Genomic DNA, 7,621 nt, shown 5'->3' with positions numbered 1-7,621 from the left:
ACATAAAGCATTGTGATGGTTTTGCATGACTGCTGCAAAGCAGACCCATGCCAATTGCATGCATTCATGTGTGTGGATAGATGAAAGGGAGTAGATGAAAGAAATATAAGAAGTTAGCTCTTTAAAAGAGGTCCGGTGAAGGCTGTGGCCTCCTTCTACTACTTCTCAAGATGTGCTCTGGAGTTTCTTTTGTGCATATGCATGTTAACCCTGCATAGATAGTACATATTCATCATCCACGCCCAAGATGTCAGAGCACCCGGGAGATGGCCCAGAAAGAAGACTGCACACCTCCTCCTGAAAGCAGCATAGCCTACTAGTAAATTTAATTTGCAGTTTGAAAATAGCCTTCTATATTTGTGGTTTTCTATAGACTCTTCAATCAAAACATATGGCTGTGTGTTTTGTTACTGTGACAACATCCAAACTGGTCGTTAGGGACTACCCTGAGTCTGCAAGTGTGTGCTGTGTAACTTGGAACTGGAGCTGATACTTAAAATATATTGACTTCTCCCCACTTCTCCCATGTCTGATCATTTCAGTGATGATCCACTCAGGTAAACACACCACTTGCAGCAGATCAGCTGCTTATCTATCTTCTTCCCAGGAACTATCACATGTGTGCATGCGTATGTGCACCCAGACACAGCAGCAGGAAAATTAAACCCATGGAGATGTTTTATTAGTGTGAAGTCACAGCTGACTTAACTTTGAAGAGTCAGGCAATTCTAAGTTCCTCCTGCAACTTTATCTCACCCACACCATATAAATACACAATGAAGCATGAAGCCCAAATATGCAAACGGAAATATCTCTTGCACAAAGAGGCATATTCTTGCAGTGATAATTGTGCTGTGCTTGCTCTGTATCTTTAAGATTACTTCCCCCAGAATTATATTCTTGCCCATCTCTTTTCTGCATAACATCCTCTCATGCCTAAAAAACACTGGTCTTAAGGGGACTGTTTCATATCAAGAAGTAAGTCATGGAGAAAACCAAATGGCAGGAAAGCTCTGGGGTTCCACTGCCTTCCAGCCCTACCATTAAAGTTTGAATCTGATGAGGCACCTCAAAGAGTTTCTTTGTTGAAGACTTGGTTCCCAGATAGTGATGCTACTGAGAGGTGACTGGCTCATACAATGCTAATCTCATCAACAGATTAACCGTGGGTGTATTCATACTGAATGGGCTATCAGAGGGTGTCTATCTGAAGGAAGTGTGTCACTTGGGGGTGTGTCTTGTAGCGTATAACTTGTCCCTGGACCTTTTACTCCCTGCTATCCAGCTACCATGGCATGATTACCTTTGTTTCCAGTATCTTTTCCTCCACAATGCACAGCCTCACTACAGGCCCTTGGCCATGACACTGTCCACCATGGACTGAAATGAAATGTCTGAAATTTGAGGCAAAATAATATTTCCTTCTTTTTTTCAGAGATACTTTATTACAGTTGTTCACAAACCAATACACCCACATTCGACCCATTTCCATCACCAGCTCCTTGATGCTTTGTTACTTGGTACCCAGCCCAGAGTCTTTGCAGACACCAGTTCCCCCTTTAAGATAACCTCTGTATTAGCTCCTTAAAGATGCCCTGCCAAACTCTCTGGCAACCAACATTTATTGTCTTCTTAAATTTCTAAATCAAAACTCAGCCCCTCCAGAGAACCCTCTTCTGATTTAATTGTCCTGTAAACTCTTTCAGCACACAGGCATTCAGTAGACAGCAGTATTTGCTCTACTGATATGTAGCCTTAAAAGAGAGATGGGGCTCAATTAATGGTACAGAAAGGATGCCTGGTTATTATAGCCAACAGATTAATCTAGGATGGAGAATAAAATGGGGTAGAACTGTATTCCATGGCATTAAATACAAATCATCGAAATTAAAAAAAAAAGAGCTCTTACTGCAAGCCACAGAGCTAGCAGCCTTCTATAACATTTAACCTGCAGGGCTCTAGGAGGGAAAGAACACCAAATACAACAGACATGGTGAACCCAAGTGGGAGGCCACAGGTCGTTCAAAATTCTATGACTCAATGTTGGAATAATTTTTACACAATTAAAATGTAGATTCTTTAAAAATGAGCGTAGTGGCCCTCCTCAGCAACATACGCACAGCCTATGTACTGCAATGCTGGACAACTGCCTACATACATCAAACAACTGATAACTGTCTGGGTATCTGAGAATGATTGGATATATGATTGGTTTCCTCCCAATTCTAAGAATAGTCAGCTCCTTTATATAAAATGGGAGCAGCTTTGTGTCTAACCTGTACACACACTCATGATACTCTAAATTATCTCTAGACTACTTACACCAAACAAAATGTAAACGCAGTGAAAATAGTCGTTGTTGAGGGAGTGATGACAAGAAAATAGCCGGCACATGTTCCGTGCAGATACGGCTTTAGGAGAACTGCACTCAGTTGACTCTACAGATGCTCTATCCAGGGATATGGAGAGCCAGCTATATTTGCATATGCCAGTAGGACCCAGAACCAGCTTTCAGAGGAAGCAGCCTTCAGTGCTTGCAAAATTACAGAGTCTATTTAGCTCAGAATTCATATTTCACAGAGGAAGAAACACAGATTGGAATGCTAATAGGAGAACATCACACCAACTGAATGAGTCCGGTGGCACAGAATTCAGGCTTCTGAACTTCTTGTCCAGTATTCTTTTCAAACCTCTAAACAGTTTCTAAGGAGAAACTGATTCTATGAGTTTAATATAAGGCCACAAAAGCATTCTAAGTACTATGTATGGTGCATCAGAAAGGTACTTAGTAATGGGTATCTATTGGCAAGATTTATCGATTGAATTTCCTACATAGGTTGTGTTTTGAATATTGTTTATAGATGTCTTATTTATGGTTGTATTTGGAATGTATCTAGAAATTTAAAGGTAATAGTGACCTTTAAAAAAGACATTTATTTTCCTGTGACTAAAGGTAACAGTACATAATGGGGTCTAGAGATGGCGCAGGGCACCCTGGTGTCAACAGCCCGTAGCCCTTCACACTTTGTCCCATCCCTTTCCCATACTACATAGGAATTCAAGTTGATCCTATAGCTATATCTATCCCCTCTGAATCTAGCCAGCAAAAACAAGAGGCAAGGAAAGGCTACATCTTTTTTTGTTAGTGTTCTTAAGTCCCAGACAATGGTTCTGATTGCATCACTCTCACCGGAATCCAGTCTGGTAGCTCCAGCATGCTGCAATGGACCTGGACGTGCTGACTTTCATTATGGTGGTCACATACCTGGCTGCAGCAGGCTTCTGTTGCTGGGGTAAGAGAGAATGGGAGTGAAATGCAACCAGCATTTGTTCTCACAGAATAGTTGTCCAATTGCTCTCCAATTGCCTTTTTTTAGTAAATTTAAAGATTCTTTAATATAATACAAATAGCTCAAATTTTCCAGGAGCTAGAATGATTCATATGAATAAGGTGACATACAGCAGTGTAATGACAAGGATGTAAAAGATTTTTATGTAAGTAATATTGTATTATGCCAGCATTTTAAGCTCACATCTGTTAGTGATATCCGTGGTAGCAAGGCTATTCCAGGGCATTAGAAAATTCCTTACAAGCCAAGAAAAAAGTCACTAGGTCATAACACTGGCCAAGAGGGCCTATAGAATCACCAGATTCTTTGAGTATGACCAGTTTTCTAGCCATGTTTCCATATGTCAAATGCCAAGCCATTGCCAAGGCCACCGAGGCCATGCTCCTGAGCTGTATCAGGTGCCTGGGCTGTAAGAAAACAAGGTCAAGAAAGCAGGAAGATTCTCTGGATGAAACAGATGCTATAACCAATGCCAATGATAGCCTTTCTCTCAGCAACTTGTCCCTTCTGTTCCTTCCACTCCCCGTGTCCTGTCTGTCACTTTCAAAGACTTCTGCAGGCTCCTTTTATTGATCTCTACAATTAAGTAAGCGACTGTGATCTTTTCACTTTGTGGAGGAGCTTTTTATCTCTGGTTTACTTGAGACATTAAAGTGCTCTGGATCTCTTATCTCATTTGAAAAGTAAGTGTTCTGGAAGAGACGATCCCTCCAGTACATCCGGCTCCAAACACCCCATGATGCTGTGCTGGAACTACTGTGTAGCAATGTCACATCATCCAGCAAAGGCTTTACACTTCTCTGGCAATGTTTCAATAAGAGCTACAACCATTTGAAAATAATTTGACAATTCTTCTGGATGAATTCTTCTGGAGAAGAAATCATTTGTATACATCATCCTGTCTTATCATGCTTTTACAGCTGCTGACAGGAAGCAATTCACTGTGCCATTTGAGCGAGCTGGTGAATTGAAAAGTGAGGTAGCCTCTCAGGTAAGTGCCAATTAAAACCATTCCAACTCATTTCAAATGACTGGTAAGCAACAGCCTCCGAGCAGGGCTTTTGGAAGAATGAACTAGCAATTTTGAAATTTTGCTTTTTGACTATGCAGGAGTGTCTGAAGACCAAGATTTTTGCTATATGCATTCCTTAGAGCTCGTTCTTACGTTGAGTTCATGAATAGCAGTGTACGCTGTGGGCTGAGAATGTCAAAGTCATCCATGTTTTCCAATTCCTTTTCCTTTGCTTCTTTTCTGGGGGCTCTGTGTATCTTGTTCTGTTGCATAAAAACGTTCCTTGGGGCTCACTTTTACTGCTCTGCCTAGGTTTCCCCAGTAAGTGATGAACACGACTCCAGTCTCCCAACCACCTAGCCACTTGCCCTTCAAATTGAAGCAGAAAAGCAGGTCTCTTTACAGAGCTCTTTAGACTAATTTAGACAATTTAGACTGCTCAGTCACTCTAGGTCTTCCTGTTAAGATTAGATAAAGCATTATGTTTTGAGGCTGCATTCAAAATATTATTCAAAACTTTGCAGGGGCTGAAGATGCACCTTAGTGGGAGAAAGCTTACCTAGCATGTGCAAGGCTCTTAATTTGATTGCAGTCACCCACAAGACACCCTGTATGCACACAGATACATACACACACACACAGACACACAGACACACACAGGCACATTCATATAAGACCTTTACAGCTCAAAGCAGTGTAAATACTGGTGGCCAAGAAATAGCTTTCTTCCAGTTTTGCTTAAGGAATGTGATTTAACTCCAAATATGGCTTTCCACAGGAAAAAAGAGCTCCTGAAAGTCTTCATTAACTTTTATTAATTTCATTGTAAATTATCTTCTTGGGGAGACAGCACATTTTTTGTAAACAGTCACCCAAAGAAAAGGGACTCGGTGGTAAATTTAGAGCATGCTCATGGACTCAGGGTCAAAACTGTACCCTGTTTATGCAGCAAAATATTTCCAAAAGAGCAAGACAATCAATTCCATTAAAGACTTTATAACTGAAACTTAGTTCAGATTTTACATATTTGCCTTCTGACAAGAACATTTAAAATGCAATCAAGGAATGGCTTCTTGGGTAAAAAGTGTTGATGGGGAGCCTGGCAACCAAAGTTTGACCATGATGGAAGGAGAGAACTGACCCCTGGATGTTGTCCTCTGACCTACATGCGCCTTGGCATATGTCCAGCTACACTGCTCTCTCCGTCTCGTACATGCACACATACACATACAGAAGAATAACAATAATATGTAATAAATAGCTACAACACACTCCATCTCACTATATATGAAATACACAAGTACAGGTTTATAGTTGCTTTGCTTTGAAGGTAATTAATACAATCTTTAATACTAAAGGGCTAATTTGGGGCATTACAGTTTGTAACCTGAGCAACAAAATTTTCTTTTAATATAAGATGATTTGGATGAAGTGCCTTTATTCTTTTTTCACATATGAAAGTGAGTAATTCAAAACACAAAGCTCCTCAGAGAATAGTCTGTCTTACTTTAATACCTTATGAGAGGAGAAATGATATAAAATTGTGTCTCAGTGTTAGCCACTTCATGTCTGATTATGCTGATATAACAACAACAACAACAACAACAACAACAACAATAATAATAATAATAATAATGTCTTGAAATCATTCTCAGGGCACTTTCCAACCCATTATCTCATCTACTCACTATGATAACGAAGTTGGGGAGAATGGAGTCTTCACTCCAGGTGCCTGCTGTCATGAACTCTGCCAAGCCTCCTCACTGAGACGGACTGGAACCATGAGCCAACATCCACCTCTCCTCAAGCTGATATCTGATCACACCAGTGAAGAGAGTGTCTGATGCAAACAGCAGCCGTAAATAACTCACATCCATGGAGGCCCCAGCATGTGCTTAGCTCTGCTCAGTGGTTAGTGTACAACTGAGACAGAGCTGAGAGGTCTGCCCAAGATGGGAAAGCACCTGGGTTCCAACACTGAGCACTGAGCACGGAGAACCGTGCTTTCCACACTCTCAGCTTCCAACACTGAGCACGGAGGACCGTGCTTTCCACACTGCCAGCTTCCAACACTGAGCACTGAGCACGGAGAACCGTGCTTCCCACACTGCCAGCTTCCAACACTGAGCACGGAGAACTGTGCTTTCCACGCTCCCAGCTTCCAACACTGAGCACGGAGAACCGTGCTTTCCACGCTCCCAGCTTCCAACACTGAGCACTAACATGGAGAACCGTGCTTTCCACGCTCCCAGCAGAAGAATGAACTCAGGCGCTGCCCACAAGGAAGCACCCCAGTAGAGAACAGGATGATGCATTCTTTCTGCCTCTGAATTTGCAACTACTCCCATCTTGCTCTAAAATAAAACACCATTAGCTCAGAAGTCATGTCTGCAAGAGATTTTATTTTTGAGCTTCACTTGAAGAGGCTGGGAATGAGCCGGTCATTGTTTTATGACCTTTAAAGTGAAGTATGAAGTCACTGAGAAATCATGGAAAAGTGACAGCTTTTGGTGAATTTATGGCTTCCTTGGAGTGCAGGCATCCTGAATCAGCAGCTGCAGATGGAGTTGTCTGTGCACACAGAGAAGATGAAAGTATTCTCAAGTCCCTGCCATTCTGATGGACTGGGCCCCAGAACCTTCAGGTAGAATAGGCATGTTCTCCTGTAAGTTTCTTCTAAGTATCTCAATAGAGTAACATGAAAAGACACTGAGACAGGAAAAGACTGTGAACTGACACAACCTTATGGAAAACAGTTTACATGAAGTCTAGAATGAAAGCCGAAGTTATTTGAACCACTTGTTTACCTCTTAACTAGCATCATTTTAGAGAAAGAGTGGGTGTGTTGATACAAATGCTTGCCAGCCCTTACTAGTAATATCACAATACTGAAAACAGTTTCTAAACATGCAAGAATATGAAAAGGGATACATACATTATTGTGCATGCTACATAAGGGGTACTACAACCATTTTGTATCATCATCTCCAAATATTTTTTTGCTTTTAGATTTCTTTATATTTTTTTAATGTGTATGAGTGTTTTGCTTCCATGTGTGTCTGTGTGCCTGGTGTGTACAGTGGCTGTATGGGCTAAGAGAGGATGTAAGATCCCCCAGAGCTGGGGTCACAGGCACTTGTAGGCCACTTGACATGGGTGCTAGGAGCAATATCCACTCTTAACCACTAAGCCAATGATGGTCTTATTTAGGTACTTACAGGAAGAGAAAGAGACAGGACAAGTCTGTGCATGTATATAA

Source organism: Microtus ochrogaster, chromosome 16, assembly GCF_000317375.1.
Source record: "Microtus ochrogaster isolate Prairie Vole_2 chromosome 16, MicOch1.0, whole genome shotgun sequence".
Classification (NCBI taxonomy): domain Eukaryota; kingdom Metazoa; phylum Chordata; class Mammalia; order Rodentia; family Cricetidae; genus Microtus; species Microtus ochrogaster.
The sequence above is the reverse complement of the archived record's forward strand: the minus strand, read 5'-3'. Positions refer to the sequence as shown.